Raw genomic sequence first — 19,245 nt, 5'->3', positions numbered from 1 at the left:
TGCCTCTCCAAGATTCTTCCCTCCCACCCCTTGTGATCACAGGTTCTTTGTGCTGACAGAGAGCAGGATGGCATGATTGGGAATGAGTCAACGTTGGGCTGCTGTCAGCTATAGAATACCTCTATGCAAATCCGAAACTGGAGCCCATCCCCATGGCAGTCACAGCCCTGCATGTGCTCAGCCTAGTGCACAGAGTGAGAGCAGGACTCAATACCTCTCACCCCCTCAAGCAGGTGCCCCTGGGCAGAGCATATGCACAACCTCCACAGAGGCCTTGGGAGTGATCAATACCCAAATGTGTCTTCCATTCAGCCATCCTCCCCATACCCCTAATAGCACTTAGCTCCACTAAGCCATTACCCTGACCTCTACAACCTAACCCAGGCTGAAATTGCATTCTGAGTATCCCTTGTCCCATGGGTACTTCTCTCTACAGCTCTGGGTATAAGGCAGAGGTTCAATAGGTAGGAAACAATCACATATTTTGATGTTTAAGTCTTACTTTTGTTACTGGTATGACCTTGAATAATTTACTCAGCCTCACTGAGCCTCAGGTTCCTTATATGTAAAACTGGGAGAGGAACACCAATCTCACAGTGTTGCAGAGAGCAATAAATGAGAAGTTGTATACAGAGTTTAGCACAGTGCCTGGAGCAGAAAAAGCTCTCAGAAATGGCAGCTGCTGTAACTCTTGTGTATGTTATGTTTAAGACCATTTATTGATGGATAAACTGCCAAAAATCAGCAAGGTATTTCCATCACTGAATTTGTTGTCATAATAAGGTATTCTGCCTCACTAGCATGGCATTTTGCAAAGCTAAAATTCTTGAAGCCCAAAGGACAACTATGAATGAATATTTAGAAGTCTCCAACTCAACTGCTCTGTGAACTGAACTCAGGCTTCTTTCCACAGAAATATGATATTTGTAACATGGAAGGCTCAGAAAGGATTTTCACTTTGATTCTCAAACATGCCATCCTTATTGATTTTTAACACTTTGTGAACCAACATTGGTGGAGCAAATACACATGCCAGGCATTTAGACCTATAAACCGTATCTCATTTAAATTCTCCAACAGCCTTGAGCACGAGGCATCATTATCCACATTGCAGGGGTAATAAAATCGAGATTCAGAGGAGTTTGCCTTTCCCAAGGTCACACAGCTAGTAAATCTCATTAGAATTCAGGTTTATGGCTTTTAAAGAATTTCTTACCATTATACGACTCCAATTTTCATTTCCATGAAAGCCTGATTACCCAGGCAATATGGGGTGCTGAGAGAGAAGTCCCAGGGGAAGAGAGGGTTGGCATACACTTGCCTGAGTGGAGAAGCAAGATTGCTAATGGAAATCTTGGCTAACTGAGGCATGTTGGAATGGTGGTAACTGGCTTGGACATCTACCAAGGGAAGCTTAGAATTCTATTGGGGAGGAAGGGTCCACTGGCCGATGGCTGACACCTCAGAAGATGCCCTGGAGGCACTATAGCCTTTTGCTCTGGCACCTAAAGAAGTATTCAGTACATCGTCCCCTTGTCTGGATAAGGACAGGCTCTGATGAAGCCACAGGCTCTTGGAGATCTGCCCAGAGACTGGCTTCTGTGAAGGGGATAGCTACTTTGTTTTGAAAAAAAGATGCCCAAGCTCTTTTGACAACAGATTTCTTTTTTTACCCATAAAAATTTTGATACAGATTTTTTGCTTCCATTGTAAAAACATTTCAAATAATAACAAATGCTGGATCTCAACATTTTCCTAAACTACATCATAAACCTAAATCTTGCCCACACCAAACCGGCCACATTTCCCATGTTAATGGCAGTCCACGAAAAGTATTTCACAGCTATGCAGTTAATTCTCCTGGTGCAGCATCTGGCATTACATGATACTCAGAAAAGTAATGAATAAAAAAATTAGAACAGGTGGATAGCCAAACTACCCAATGGTGCAAAAGGAGTGCATACTGATGTACATTGCCACTTCCTTAAAAACATATAGCAACCTTTAAGTTTCATCCACAGTTCTGGGAAATAACTCTATTGAAATTAATTCGTCTGTTGGCTGCCTCTCTATTTTAACAGCAGTTATTACTGGACTTTTACAATTATGTTCCACTCATTACAAATATGATAAATTTGGGACCGGATTTTAAAGATGTCAATAGGCTACAGAGTTCTCGTTCTCTCCCCCTCTCTCTCTCTCTCTCTCTCTCTCTCTGTGTGTGTGTGTGTGTGTGTGTGTGTGTGTGTGTGTGTGTGTGTGTTTGAAGAGACGACAATATTATTATGAGGTATTATGTCCTGGGTATTATGCTGGAGATTTTATATAAATTATCTCATTTACTCTAACAACCATCCTGGCTGTAGGTATTCTTATTCACCTTGCATGGATGGAACTAAAGTTGCAGGCACCTACTCCCCCAGAAAATAGTCCCTCATTAACTTCTCCTCTCCTTCCCCAGCCTCTTAGGTAGCTGTATCATCACATGCATAAAGGTATGGGTGCTAGAAATGGCAGCTGCCTTCCCCCTTCATCAGGGGCTACTGTGATTCTGTTATCAAGGTCTGTTGCTTCAGTAGATTGTCCTCTCACCTCTTCTGTCCTCTAACACAACTGTCAGGCTCTCGTTATTTCTTGCTTTGGCAACTGTCATCTTATCCTCACTTAGACTTTCTAGCACTCCAACTAAACCTACATGCTGCCCTCGGAGTTTTGACATCACCAGTCTAGTGATGTGCTTCTTCTGCATCTGAGACTTGGTGGTTCCCAGTTCTGAGCAGAATAAATACCAAATTCTTTTCAGCTTCACCTCCAGCTCTTTGCTGTTATCCCTTCCTCTCCAGCCTATGTTCTGCCCAGCCCTTCCTAGGACACGTTCACTTCCAGACGTGAAATTCCATCATAACCCATCTACCTACCAAATGCTCAATGCTCCACTTTCTTCTTTTCCTCTCAGTCCCCAATTCACAGTGCCCAACTCCCAGCAAATGCTCTATAAATAGCAATCTCTCTCTCTCTCTCTCTCTCTCTCTCTCTCTCTCTCTCTCTCTCTCTCTCTCTCTCTCCCTTACATGCTGTGGTCCTATGGCATTTTGTTCATGGCACTGACATACCCTTTAATCATGACTGCTCACTTACCTGGCTCCCCAGGCAGACAGAAATCCCCATCCAGGCATTTCTTACCATCTCATTGCCTGGTACAATGTATAGCATCTCACAATCCTTCATAAAGTCTTCTGAACAAATAAGGACTTTGGCAGAAAGGCAGCACATTCTAAAGTCATAGATAGAGGAAGACCCTGGAGTTCTTGGACCACATTCTGGAAGAACTTGTAGAGCCCTACAGTCTCAGCAATGGGTTTTAACAATGGGCATCTCATCAACACTAGGGGATCATTACATTACAATCTTTTTGCTTCAAAATGTTATAATCCCATAAACCAGGGCCCTGAAGTATAAAGGGAGGTGTCATGCATAGCCCCTCATACCACAGCAAGTTTACAACAAATGCCTCTGTTGACTCCTCTGCCTGACTCCAGACTTCTCCCTCCAAGTCACTCCAGAGAAATACAAAACAATGGGCAATACACTCATCGCCACCTTTATTCCCTGCAGAGAATATCTACCTATTTTCTGCACAGATTTCCATCCTGAATAATTTCCTTTGAAAGCAACAATTGTGAAAATGGACTCTATTTATTCTGTTGTGGGTGATAAGCTAAAATAATAATCGTGTGCAATGACCTCTGAGTCCAACAACAGAGATGGAAAAAGGGTCACCTGCAGAAAGGCATCTTCCTGAAATCATTTCAACAGGACATTTTCACATGTCTACTCTAAATCTACTTTTGGTTTTTGTGTTAGCCGTGGAAGCAGGATGTCTGCATGGTAGGATTCTTAGTATTAATTGGGAACAGGCAGAGGTGGAGTCTGAAGGAACACTATTTAGGGGAAATATTATTTTTTGCCTTTTACTTTTGGTTTATTAATGTGACATTTTTAGTTTTCTGTTTTTATTTTTCAATTACAGTTTTCATTCAATATTATTCTGTGTTGAAACACTGGGAGGACCACTTTGTGAAGCACATGATTTTCTAACCACTGTGCTCTACGTCAGAAACTAATACATCAGAAATATTCCTTTCAAGAATTCCTTTCCAAGGAAGGGCAGATGACATGATCATCAGAATATTAAAATAACCACAGTGACCTGCCAGGCTTTCTCTGATCTTGTGCTCTTGGTTGACTCATCCACCACCAATGCCAGTTTAATGCTCCTTTTATCACCCGTGTTCTGTTTCAAAAATCAAAAGTTTCTTTTTTAACTAAGGTCAGATTCCCTCACTCTGACATTCAAGTCCTCCTTACCCAATGTTGTCTCTAGACATGGCCAAATGGCTATTCCACTTCAGTCTGTCTTTTCTTCATCCCCTATATAAACTGTAGCCATTTTATTCCTCACAACTGAGCTTATTTTATTTTTCTCATCCAGATCCCCATGTTCTTTTGAACAATTAAGTTTACACATCCTTCAAGAGTCTACATAATGTCTACCATTGGACGTGTATAAGGAGGGGCAGGGGGGACCAACATTCCAGACCAACTTTGGCTCTGACAGACCTGAGTTAAAGTCCTAACTTTTTTTTTAATCTTTAAGGTTGAAAGTAGTACATATGTCCTCCTATTTCCCCCCCATTGGTCCCCTCCAGCCCACCACCACCCCCACCCCACGCCCTGCCCCAGGCCTTCATCGCCCTATTGTCTGTGTCTATGGGTAATCTTTGGTTGATTACCTTCCACTTACCCAGACTCCTGATTTTGCTTCTTGTAACCATGTGACCCTAGCCAAATTTCTACCCTCTCTAAGGCTCAGTGTCTTCATTTGTAAACCACATTTCACTGAACTTCAGTTCTCAAAGTGTGGTCTACAGACCCTTGAGGCCGGTGGGTGGAAGAGGTCACAGTAACCTCAGATCCCATCAGGGAGTCTGCAATGACAAAAATATTTTATAATAACACTAAGATACCACCTTCCTTTGTCACTGTGTTGACATCTGCACTGATGGCCCAAATCAGTAGAAGGTAAAACTGCTGGTGCCTCAGCATGAATCTAGGCAGTGGCACCAAACTGTACTTGCAGTCATTGTGTTCTTCACCACTCGGTGCTGACAAAGAGCAAGGAGAGGGGAAGTTTTCTGTCACATAAGAATGCTCTGACTGAAGCAGTAAATAAGATCAATATTAAATCTTGACCCTTGACTGCTCATCTTTGTAATATTCTCCGTGACAAATGGGCGGTACATGTCCAGCACTTGGGCTCACTGAATGCAAGGGCTTCCTCAAGGAAAAGCATTTGTGTAACTGTTTGAGTTGTGAATTGAACTAGCAGTCTTTTTCATGGAGCATCAGTTTTACTTGAAAAACTGAGATAAACTATTGGGATTTGGACATTTGGCAGACATTCTCTTGAAAGAAGCAAGCCTGTCACTTCAAGGAAAACAATTGACAACATTTATTACCAATGACAAAATGTGACCTAGCAGTGGAAATCAGAATGCTGGATGACTTGCATCTGCCACTGTGAGCTTGATAGCTTCCTAATACATACAGGAGTTTCTGATGAGATTGGTGGTGATAGTAACACATGTAAAACATGTTAAAAATATTATTCCATGAATTATTTCAATATATGGAGCTAAGCATAATTCAGTGAGCCAATATTATCCCAATGGCCAACATATGATGTTATAACATCATGCCTGGGTAACGTGAAATATGATCAATGGATTTAAGTTAATAGGGTAAAAAGTTCATCAATGTATCTCAAATGTTACATTACAACTAACTTTCTAGAAACCTCCACTTGTTGAGTTTTAGTTTAGCATCAAAAAACAATAACCACAATTATCTGAAAAGGATATGACAATATTCCTACCTTTTCCACTACATATTTGTACAAGGTCAGATATACTTCAGCCACATCAATGCATCACAACAGATTGAATGTAGAAGCAAATATGAGAATCCAGATATCTTCTACTATGCCAGACATTAAAGAGATTTACAATAATGTAAATTAATGCTATTCTTAATGTATTTTATAATTTTGTAGCCCTGGCTGGTGAGGCTCAATTGGTTGGAGCATCATCCCTTACACCCACCCAAAGGTGGCAGGTTCAATCCCAGGTCGGGGTGCATGCAGGAGGCAACCAATATCTATCTATCTCTCTCTCTCTCTCTCTCTCTCTCTCTCTCTCTCTCTCTGTCTAACCCTCCTTCTTTCTAAAATAAATTTTAAAAACTATAAATTATAGTATTTTCATAAAATACATATTATTTCTAACATGATAGGTTAATCATTATTTTAAATAAATTAGTAATTTTAAATGTTTTCATTTTAATTCGTAATATAGTGAATATTAATATATACAACCCACATAAGCGAAAGCGCTTTGATTTTTGTAAGTGGAAAACTGTTGGAAGCTGCCCATTGTCTTCACTAGCAGAGAGGTGTTGACAAGGAACCCTGAAGGCTGGAGACCTTGAGCTCTGAAAGGTCAGAGCTCTGCACCCACTGTCTAGTTGAGACAATGGTAGCTGAAGCAACTTCCACCTTTTAGTTTTATGTAAATCCTTGCTGATTGCTATTATTGGATTGCCTGCCTAAGGCTATGGGTGTATCCCAAAACCTGAATAAAAGGGATAGCAAGGCGAGAGTAAAGCGGAGTCCCTCCTCTTGAGCTGGGCTCCCGCCTGGCCCCCAATTCCCAAATTTATATTTTCTAGTCTAGTCTCTTTCATTTGTGTGCGGCCTCTTCCAGAACCAGAACCTTGAACCTGAACCTGAACCCTGAACCACGCGGGACATTGGGGGGACACCCACAGAAAACTACTTTTGTAAGTTTGAAAACTGTTGTCACAGAGTTGTTTTGAAGTTTACATCTGTTTCCTTAGGAAAAATGCCCAGCACAAACTCCGCTGCTCAGGAAATACTAGGTTTCTTAATAACATTTAAGCATCACCTGTAACAGAATATATGTCATATGTTTTCTAAATTAAGGTGTTTGTATGTATGTGCACACACGTAGTTATTGTTTAGTTATCCAATGAGATTAAAATAACTTGTTCAGGAGATCTAAAATCCCACCATTTAGCTGGGTATTTAGTAGGTGCTTCATTAATATTTTATGTAGTTTAATCTGTATAAAAATGCCAATTTTAAAAAACTTCAGTTGTAAAGAGTGAAACTGTAAATTTTAAATACTGAGACATTTTCATTTATCATTAAAGACAATACTTTAAGTAACTCCCATAAACCAGCCCTGGAAACCACTTTTTCATGTTACCAATCTAAGCCAAAACCATCTCTTGCCTGGATTATTTCAACTGTCTCCTAAACAACCTCCCTGCTCGACCCTTGCCACCCTTTAGCCTATTCTCAACACAGGAGCCAGAGCCATGCTGTTGAAACATAACTAAGATCATCTCTTTTCCCTGCTCAAAACCCTCCAATGGCTTGGTACCAAGCTCATAGCAGAGCCGACATCCTGGCCTTGACCTCTGCATCAGGCTCCCATCACCTCTGAACTCACCTCTGATTGCTCTCCCTCCTGATCAACTCACTCTCCTGGCCACCTGCTCTCCATGCTCTTCTCTGGACACACTAAACCTTTTGCATTTATTATTCTTATCTCTGAAAATTTTTCCACGAGAAAGCCCTCACTCCCTTCAGATATTAGGAAGGAAAGGGAACTTTCCCTGGAGACCTATGTAAAATTTCCACTTCCCCACACTCCCACAAATGGTGCACCTGACCCCCACCCCCACTCACACACATCCCTAATTCCCTCTCTGTATATACTCTTTAGCAGTTACCACTATTTAACACACTTCCTGAAATCTGATTATTTATTCGTTGTCCTTCTCTCCCTCAGAATTGCAATTTCAGTGAGGAAAGGATATTTGCATATTTATTCTATTATGTGCCTGACAGATAGAAAGTACCATGGATAAATAAATGAAGAAACAAATGAAACAGCTATTTAGACCTTACCAATTCAGATCCCTTCTCAAGAACTTATGAGAAGAAGGTATTTTTTCTGACCACAATCGTGGGATACATTTACAGGGGATCCTAACCCTCATCTCCAAATCTCCCATGGCGAGTGCATTTCAGTATCCATGGAAAATGCAATAGTTTGAAGAAGATTGGCAATTCTGTTGGAGGAAAGTATGACTTTTTGTTGTTGTTCTATGGATGAAGACTAACAACAACTCGGGGAGAGGAGGGTAATTGACTTAGACCATCCCAGCAGGGAAAGCAAAATCACTTGGGGAAATAAAGACCATGATTGGTCAAAACACAGCATCTTCCCGTTACACTTGAAGGTAAGAAAATAATGCATTGTTTTCTCATAAGGTTGAATCCCTCATTTTACCCTGAGAACCACTGAATTTTGGCTAAAGATCTTGAAGAAAACCCACCAGGAAGTCATTTAAAAATCAACACACACCAGGAAGGAGGTAAATTTAATTCAATTTCAAGAACACATTACTTAAGAAAAGAGTAAAGTGTAATAAGAACCTGCTGCCTCAAACTGCAGCCAGGTGGGGTGCCAGGCCACAAGGTGGGGGTGGGGGTGAAGCAGACAGCAGTTCTGCCTTTGGACTTAACATAGCCCCATGCCTTGAGGAAATGACCCCAGCTCATTTATCTGGAGATAAATGTATAATTTATCTGGCTCTGGCTTGACTGATGGCTCAGGTTCAATCAAGTGGGAGTCTCTGAATTGCCCACTCCAAGATACAGTCAGATCTCTCCAAACTTCTTTTGAAACTTCTCTTCGGCGGAGTTGTAACTCATTGCTTCTCTGATTTCCTAAAATGGTACCAATGGGCATCTCCCCTCTGGATTTCCTCTCTTCACTAGTATGAAAAGAAGTATTAGGGTTCCAACCCAAAAGCTATAGGCTGCCTAACAAATCACTGAGAGCAAGAAGGCAGTATCACCAGGAGCACACCCTGGGGACCCAGGGAGTGTAAATCTTCCCTCTGCCCCTACTAGGTAATGGACAAGTTACTGAAGCTCCTTGGCCCTTGGAAGCGAGATCCCATGTGTTACAGTCTTCTGGAACGGCTGGAAGAATTCACTGAAATAAGTCAAGTATGTGAGATGTGAACGTGAAGGGCTGTGCTCAAAAGTTAGTTGATAAAGTGAAAACTTGCGTAGGATCAAAATACCGTTTTGCACCCTAGTAATCACACACTGTTCTCACCAAGATGCTCAGATGATACAAGTGCCACACGAAATGCGTCGAGTCTCCTAAGATATGCCCCGCCTCATGGGCCCAGACTCACTGAGAGGACCTGCTAGTAGCATCACCCATCCTGCTTCCATTTTTATTTCTCTCTCATCTCCTTTGCTTGAGATGGGACGGGGCAGAGCAGCAAGTACATCAGTTAAAGGCATATATGACAGGACTGTTCTGTAAATCACACCGCTTAGTGGCAAACACTCCATATATGTTGCCACTGTTACTAGTTATTGCATACAGCTGTGAGGTGCCACGGGACTCACGGAATCTGTGGGCGCCCAGAACTGACTCTCTTGCTGGTGGAAAACAATCAACAGGAGACGTCCAGGAGAGAGGAGGATCCTATGGTTTCTAGCAAGGAACATAAACCAGATGCCCCCACCTAAAATCCTCTGGTTCTCAGGTCTTTTCCCCATAGAGTGTCATGTAAGCCAGCAAGGCCCTGACCTAGAGAGGGCTTGGGACTTCCCCATGGCCTACCTAATGCTACAGGAACAGAACATGGAGGCCTGTAGGACCCTCCCTGTCACCATCCAAGGGCCTGGGAGTTAAAAAAGAGGAGGAAATTATGCAGGAGTAATAGATTTAAACTACATGTCTTCAGGAGATCTTTGACCCCTAAACAAAACCACTTCCTCCTGACATGTGTTCCTGTGCCAGCAGGCACCACTCCCAACCACAATACTATTTATTTTTAATTACCTGTTTATCACAAGCCTTCCCCCTACACTGTAAGTTCAATAAGGGCAAGGAGTAGGTTTGGCACATTATAGGTATTTGATAAATGTTTGTTGTGATAAATGAGAATTCTCTTTATTTTGCTGTCACCAAAAAGGATTTACTCAGGAAAAGGGTTGCAAAGCAGGGCATGCAGACACGGCAAGCCACGGGCATCCTCTGGCCTGCGTGCCAGGGTGCGGGCATCTACAGAAGGGGAAGGAAAGGAAGTCAGGGATCAGGGAGGGCCACTCTGTGTGCCATACATTCCAAGCGGCCAAGCCCCCCAGGCATGCCTCTGCGGATAGGACCAAACCCTACATAGACGATGCTTTTTCCTAAACACACATACCTATGATAAAGTTTCCTTTATAAATTAAGCACAGTAAGAGATTAACAGCAAGAACTGATAAGCGAAGGGAACAATGATAACAATATACTGTAATAACAGTGATGTGAATGTGGTCTCTCTCTCAAAATACCTTATTGCGCTGTACTCACCCTTCTGCGGATGATGTGAGACGATAAAATGCCGACGTGACGAAATGGAGTGGGTGAATGACGTAGCATCGTGACGTTGCACTAGGGGACTATGAGGGTGACTTGAACCCAAGCAGCAGGTACACAGCCCAGCTGATGACCAAGATGGCTACTCGGGGCCTAAGGGGCGGGGAGCGTCTACGGCGTAACGCGAGGGGAGGGGCGATTCACGTGAAATTGCGAGAGATTTCAGCACGCTACTGAGAACAGCATGCCATTTAAAACATGAATGGTTTTTTTCTGAATTTTTTCATTTAATATTTGCAGATGGCAACTGACTGCGCGTAACTGAAACTGTGGAAGGCGAAACTAAGGGTAAGTGGGGCCCTGACCAGGTGGCTGAGTGGATAGAGCGTAGGCCTGCGGACTGAAAGGTCCCAGGTTCGATTCCGGTCAAAGGCATGTACCTTGGTTGCGGGCACATCCCCAGTGAGAGATGTGCAGAAGGCAGCTGATCGATGTTTCTAACTCTCTATCCCTCTCCCTTCCTCTCTGTAAAAAAAAAAATCAATGAAATATATTTTTTTAAAAAAAGAAAAGAAAAGAAACTACGGATAAGTGGGGACTGCTGTGTGTACATGAGTGTGAATACGTGTATCTACGTGTATGTGCTGAAAAATGTATTCAGATACTAGCTATTCTACACCTTCAGAGTCTCTGCTCTTTTCCTCAGTTTAACTTTCCAAATTAAACCACTTCTAGACTCATACATCTTCCTTTTTTATTTGCCAAAGAGTAACCTACACCTTGGAGTTTATAAAAATCTTGAATTATATACTTTTAGGGCTCTGGCTGCTTTGTCTGTGACAGTCAACACATTGTTTGTGTTTCAAACTGTCAAAACCTACATTCCCTGGATTGTATTTTACTCTTTAAAAATATCTAAGGTAGAAATCTTTAAAATTTTGTGACTCTCGAGTCTCCAAATAAATATACCCAAAACAGGGAAAAGAATGATTCCCGTGAAGTCTGCATTTCATCAGGAACACTTTGCAAAATATCTAGTAAAGTGAGGTTTTTAACAGCTGGCAGGAAGAGAATGAATCTTTCAAAGACACACCTGAAATTTAGTATCTCAATCATGCGCCAATCCTCTGATTTGGCTGTCCAGTGGCTAATTACAATCACTACCAGAGGGAATTAAGGGAAAGTCACTGTAAATCAGACGGCTGACAAACTTGAATTGAGATTTAGCTCAGGTTCTTAACTAAAAATCATGATAAAACCTAGACACAACCTTTCTAAAATGATGAAACGTAGCAATAGGTTAAAAAATGTAAATGTCAAGATTTGTCAGTTAAAAGCAGGAAATGGCCATTTGGAGTTTTAGGTAACCTTCTCTAATAAGTTCCATTAGAAGCAAATTGGTTCAAAATTTACATTGTGTGACAAGGTTCCTTAGAAAATGTCACATCTCCTCCCCCTCCCCCTACCTCACACCCCCGCCCCCCCCGGCACTGATTGGCCTGATCTTCCTCACATACCTCTACACACAAGGTATAGGGAGAAGGAAAGCAACTGTTTTTGCCCCCTGCAATACTACTGAAAAACCTTTAGATAAATACTCAGCATTTCAAGTAAAAGATTCTGTCTCTCCCTCCCCATATCCCTCTCTAACAGGGGCTATACATATGGTGGGAGAAGCTATGCCTCTAGTGATCTCATAGTGGCCAGGGACAAGGATATTCTGAAAATTCCAAGAAACCATCTAGATTTTCAGGGCCCTGGGACAAATGAATAATTTGGTCAGCTACTTGTTCTGACGTGTGACTATCACCTGGATGGGGGGCGGGGGGGGGGGGGGGGGGGGGGCGGGGGTGGTAAGGGCAAATGTTTACATCCACCACTAGAATCCATGTTTCCAATATTTTGGCTCATTTTAAGGCCATGACCAAGAGAGCCTCTGCATCGAAATGAGGCCTCACGGCTATATCTGGATTCCCTGAACACTAGGCTCAGGCCTACCTCCCACCACCAATTCTCAGGTACATCCATACAATGGAATACTGCTCAGCAATAAAAGACACAAACTATTGGTCAGACAGCATGGATGAATCTCAAAAGCACATACTTCGCAATATATACCATATACTAGGCAATTTCATATATATGAAATTCTAGAAAAGACAAAACTGTAGTGGTAGAAAGCAGATCAGTGATTGAAATGACCAAAGATTAGTGGAAATGGATTGACTTTAAAACAGCACAAGGGGCCATTAAGAGGAGGTGGAGCCCACAGCACCCAGCATACTCCTTGAATGAACCAGGAGAAAATATAGTGTCTATTCAGAAAGTTCTGAAGATCTACAAATAAAGTTCATAAAAAATGTTGACGTCATCAAAGACCTGGAAATTGAGAACCTGATTGCTAACGAGATTGAGTCTCCATGCGGCATTTTATTTGGGCTATACACTTTAGGGGATTCAATTTCAATGTTAAATACAAGTATATTACAACTTGAGAAACATGGTGTGATATATTAGCTGAAAATATTTGCACTGTTATTCTATCACTCTATATAACTGTAAAATTTTTAATTTTTATTCCACTAATGTAGAACTCTAGCATGGGTTCAAAACCAACCACATACCATCTTCTCCTTTAAAGCAAATTTTTGGAAAGATAACCAGCTTAATTTGCATTCCCCCTGAAGCTGCCCCTGATGTAAGAGCTCTGGTGTAAGTGGTTTACTCGGGAAGTACAATGCCTGTAAGGGAGTAGAGGAGATAAGAAAGGGAAGGCAGCTAAGGAGGGTACACTATCCAGCAAATACACCAGCTCATGGGCTTAGTGCTCCTGGGAACTTTGGCATCCAATGAGCAACCTCCGAACGATCACACCTTAGAGTTAAGGAATCTAGGACACTCATTCAACAACTCCCAGAGAGAGTGGAGAGTTATTGAAGGACAGAGGGGTGGGTGTTAATTCTCTGAAACTTCTTTCCTTAAGTGTGAGTGGGGCACACTCACAAATGGTGAGGGGGTCCCTCAGGCAGATATGTAGATCCTAGCAGTTAAAGGTGGTCTATGCCCGGCAGGTGTGGCTCAGTGGTTGAACATTGACCCATGAACCAGAAGGTCATGATTTGATTCCTGGTCAGGGCACATGACCGGGTTATGTGCTTGATTTTCAGCAGGGCGTGTGCACGAGGCAGCCAATCTTTGTTTCTCTCTCATTGATGTTTCTATCTCTCTATCCCCCTCCCTTCCTCTCTCTGAAATCAATAAAAACATATAAAATATTTTTAATTACTTATAAAAAAAAAAGGTGGTCCAGAGTGCACTACAGTGGCAAGTCTGAGGGATGCTACAATGAAAACAGACACTGGTTGGCAGAATAGTACAGAAGCTGAAAGCAGAATCTTTAAGAAATAAAAACCTTTGATTCAAGTCCTAGTGCCAACCTTGAACAGTTGATTTGGGATAAGTGACTAAATGTTTCTGATGCTTCTTTATTCTCTCCAGATAAAATAATGGCAACAATAGCACTTGCCACAAGGTGCTTAGAAGCATTAAATGACTCAGTGTGAATAAAGCTTTGCTACACTGCTTGGCAGGATCAGTACTTGGTGACTATCAGCCATCAGTATGTTTTCTATTATTACTATATTTAAAATTGTGAAACTTCTATAATACATGATATTCATATTAGGAGATAGGGGTACATTAATATGGAACAGTGTTCACTAGAGTGCCTTTATTCTGGGTCCCAATTCTAATATTACTAAACCTGCTACACACAAAAAATTCAGCATGTAGAAAGAATTTATTGTTTTGTTCTTAATAGCTGAAACATTCTGTCCAAAAAGTTGAATCAGCATAACATGCTTGCAATCAAACCAGCTTCAATAAAATATGGCAAGCTGTGCTACCAGGCAAGCCATCAGTTGAGACTAAAACTTATTTTTGTATCCAAGAGAAAGAATGACTACATGGAACTTGACTTTCGATGTCATAAAAACACACCAAAGGATAACAAAAATGGAAGGAAATGATAAAATAAGATCTGCATAAATTTACAATATTGAGCCGTGGTTACAATGTGGAGTGATTCTCCCTCCTCCCCAGCGGGTATTTGCAATGTCTGGAAACATTTTTGACTGTCACTATTGGGGTGCTGGGTGGGGGGAGAGCATGTGCTACTAGCATCTAGTGAGTAAAGACTACAGATGCTGAGCAACATCCTCTAAAGCACAGAATAGCCCCCCACAACTTAGGCTGTGCCTGAATTGAGTAACCTTGACTTAGAGCGTATGTTATGATGCCATAAACCACTGGAGTCTCTAAATAATAAATAAAAAAACTCCTTCAGATGTGCAAGTGTTTGTTTTTAATCATAAAATATAAGTATATTTTATAAATACTTTTAAAAAGTAGTCACCTTATGACAGGAAGTACACATCAAGAAGCATTTGAATGCTGGGTAGCTATTCCTTCTACCAATGTGCTGTGTTTCAACCCGCCAGATGAAAGCAATTTCAACAAGCCATCAACAAAGCCAGGTAATTAAAATGTTGGTACAGACATGACCTTGGTTAATTCACCCTGACTTGTAATCGCTGAAATGACGACAGAGAGGAACCCAGGGATGCTAAGGTCAGGACTGTGGCACATGGGACTAAAATGTTCATTTTCAAATTATTTTAAGCAGAATGCTAGTTTATTAAAACGACATATATTGCCATTTTGTTTTCATTAGTAAACCCTCTGGGAACTTTGATACAACAAGTACAAGCTAAACTTGATTACTTGGTTTATAGAACAGAGAGACCATTATCAAAGAGCTAATGACAATGTCTATTCACTTAGAACTCTGAGCAGCCTGATGATTTTTAATCAAGTTTTAAAGGCACAGGGACAAAAAAAAATATTGAGAATGAATGTTTTTACTACAAACTATTGGAAAGTAAAGAGGCATGCCGACAATTGTTCAAATAACATCAGAACCAAGATTAGAACTTGTAAGCAGAGAAGCAAACACATTTTCAGCAAGCCAATTTTTTCCTCTAACCGATAAATTCTACAAAACTCAACAAGAAACTGATCCAAATCCATTTTTTCTACTAAAATTGCTTTGTTACAGCGCAGTTATAGCCAGACCGAAGAGCTCAAAACACATTTTCTCCTCTAAACAAGCTAAATAAGATGAGACTCAAGCATCTTAACACTGAGTTTTCAGTTTACTATCTATTAATGCATGCTAATAGTCAACTCTTAAATAACAGCATTAATATTGTTTTAATTCCCTTGATACTTCTATTCATTATCCTATAACTGGAATGCTTCCAATCTTAAGGCTTAGACATTTAGCATATCGTATTCCAAAAGAAAATCAACTCAAGTCAGAGAAGAAAGAAGAATTATTAGGTTTTTCTATCAATTCTTAAGAGTGAGAAGAAAACTGTCATTCTGAAATCAAGACTCAGACCCTGTGAGCTGGCACCCTTCCTCTCTTGCATAGACAACTCTGCCTCAAGCACTTAACAATGTACTGAGATGTGACTTAGTGTCTGTGAGGTAAGACATCAGTACATCAAGGCCTATAAACAATGAAAAGAAGTATGCAGAAAGTTCATTAACCCTCCACATTAAAGGAATGGACTTTAATTTTTTTTTTTTAATTTCTCTTTCCTTCACTTTTTTTCACCCAAAGCCAATATTCATTTCATTTGCTCAGGACAGCTTTCAATGAACTGTATTTTCACTTGTTTACCACAGGAAAAATTCATATCCAAACTTGCTCCATTCTTTTTTTATTCTCTTTGACATCGGTACTTTATTGAGAAAGGGAAAACATCTTTATAACAATCTTATTTACAGGAGAGAAGAAATAATAAAAGTTATGCTATTACCTTCAAGAAGTCCCATCACACATGCATATGCCAGGAAAACATAAAGCATTTGAGTCCCCAAGTTTTCAACTTGGCAAAAAGACCTTATCTACACTGAACAAAAAATTAAGTTAGTAATAATATGGTAATATCAGCTCAGTTTCAAGTCTAATAGCATATGGTTTTACTCATCTGTGGAATTTAATGAACAAACTGAACTACCAAGCTAAATGGAGACAGAGTCATAGATAAAGAGCAGGCAAACAGCTCTGGTGTGAGAGAGTGTTAGGGTGGGGAGTGTTGTGGGATTGAGCAAAAAAGAAAAAAAGAGACATAATGCATGGATATGGACAACAGTGTGGTGATTGCAGGGGGGAGGGGAAGGAGGTGGAAGAGGGCATAGAGGGGCTAAATGTTGATGGGAAAATAAAATTAAAAAGGATTAAATAATCTTAAACACTCTCCATTCATCCAATGATCTGAATTCCATGTTTTAGCACATTTGGGTGGGGGAGGGAATTACAAGGGAAAAGCAGCTCAAGAAATGATAGGATGATTTTTAATCCACTTTGCGGAGTGCAGATGGAAGACAGCGATGCCACACCCGCTCTGCAGCAAGTGGTGTCATTATCCAGGACAGGGGCCCTTTCATCCTCCACAGCGCCTATCATGTTCAACCGAGGCTGCCCAAAGGAAAATGTCAACTCAGGGAGTTCCCAAGGAGCCCCATCAGTTGGGAGTCCATACAGGAAGATCAATAAGAACAAATGACTGTGGTCCCTACGGATGAGGGGGGCGTGTACAGGATGCTACAGAAGTAGCGTTGGTGGAGCTAGGATGGAAACTCTGGAAGTCTGGCTCTAGACACCACCTAGCTCAATACCACAGGGCACTGTTTCCCATACTCACCCGGAGAGGGGAGTGGCTCTCCAAAGCAAAATCAAGAAGGCGGTGCAGGAAGAAGGAGGGATGGATTCTAGGCAGGCAAAATCAGCAGACATAGACGAGGCCACAATGGTTTATTCATGTGGAAAATGTAGGGAAGAGCTTTCCAGGCAAAGAGACAGCACTTGACAACAAATTGTTTGTGGCTTGTGCAGCAGAAGCATTCGGCCTCTTTTCGCTGACGGGCAGGTAGACTGCTCGCACCAGAACCTAAAACTTCCAGAAGTCCCCACTGGCCATCACCATTGGTCATTCACATTGTATCCCTCCATGGGTGGATGTATCGACACATGAAAGACCACAAACACAACTGGACCTTGTAATGGTGAACTGCTGAAAGCAGCCAGGAAAAAAAGAAAAAAAGCGAAGTGTCAATTCACAATTGCAACCATCTTAGCTTTGTCCCCTCAACAAGCTCTTTTCTCTTTCATCCAAGAACACAATGAACTCCCAAGTACTCTTGTGTTCCTCCAGAAAGCTGGAAGAGACGGTGTTTCCGTAAGCTCAAATCATTCAGCTGATGTGGATCTTGAAAATATTACAGATTAATCTCAAAGAACATATTGTGCTTTGCCATATCCATGTCAGATTTGTAAGTCAACGTCTTAAGTCCAAACAGGCAAAAGACCCCATGCAAAATGAGTGTCTCAGAAATAGAAAGATACCAACAACTTGGAAAAGTAAAGAGTAAAGCTTCAAATTAACCGGCACTTTAAAAATCACAGAAAAGAGATATAATAGACATCCTTTGACAATAATAAAAATCACAGCTCTGTACTAATGGAACAAGGCTTCCCTACCCCCATGCTTTACTGCAATTTTATCAGAATTGGCTTTCAAGCAAAACAAAACAAAGATACAGATAAACATCCCCAATTCTACTTCTGTCTCAGAGTTCCATCAGATTGAAACTTCCTTGAAGGCAGGAATTGTGTCTCATGCATCTTTGTATCCCTTAGAATGCACTTGCATAGCTCCATCCAGGTGAAAGGAAGGAGAAGAGCAAGGTCAAGGGCAAATCAAGAGAAAAGGCAAGAGAACAGCAAGGGGAAGACGTACCCACCATACCCACCGGGTGTTATCGTTGCATCTGCCACACCACCTAGTACCGTTTCTACGTAAACATTTGTGGAGCTGCTCCCAGTGAATGCTGAATTTCGTGGCTGATCGGCAGTCCAGTCTTCTTTGATATTTCTTAGTTGGCCCACAATGTCACTTTTGATCATTTTTTCAATTCACCATCCTTTCATCGGCCAAAGCACAACCAGCCTACTCTCGTCCTCTTATTTTGGCACAGACTTCTGCGTGAGTGAATTCATTTTTTTTCTTGAGGTCATTGAAAAAAAATTTCCCTTGTTGCTTCCTCCCTGCAGGACTCTTATCCCTTCCTGAGCATTTTTTTTTTTTTTTTTTGGAGACTAGGCAGGTTTCAGCAATATCACCAGCCCAGTAAGGGCTCTTGGATAAAAGAGCTGTCTGCCTAAGCTCCTCAATTTATCAGAGCCTTCAGACATGAAAGAGTAAACCAATTCCTAGTCAGCAAAGTTGCAGGAGAGAAAAAAGCAAATAAAACCATCAAATGGATTACATACAAGCCTTGAATCTGAAATTAAAGAATACAGGGAAACAAGGTACTTAATCAATTAGGCTGAGCCCAAGGTTCTCTTTACAGCCAGAAACCAACCAATTAAACAGCAAATAACAAACAAGCATTCAATTCCTGATATTTATATAACAAATCATATGGTCATTCATTCTAATGCCCCAGTATAAAGTCGTTGGCTTAATTCTTCAAATGTACTGAATCAGAATCGTTAGTGGTTTTTTTTTAACTGTGTCAACTCATTCAAGGTCATTTTCTTCCATTGAATCAGAAATTAGCTTCGTACCTTCACTAA

The sequence above is a fragment of the Cnephaeus nilssonii genome, assembly GCF_951640355.1.
Source record: "Cnephaeus nilssonii genome assembly, chromosome: 5".
NCBI classification, from domain to species: domain Eukaryota; kingdom Metazoa; phylum Chordata; class Mammalia; order Chiroptera; family Vespertilionidae; genus Cnephaeus; species Cnephaeus nilssonii.
This window is presented reverse-complemented; position numbering follows the sequence as displayed.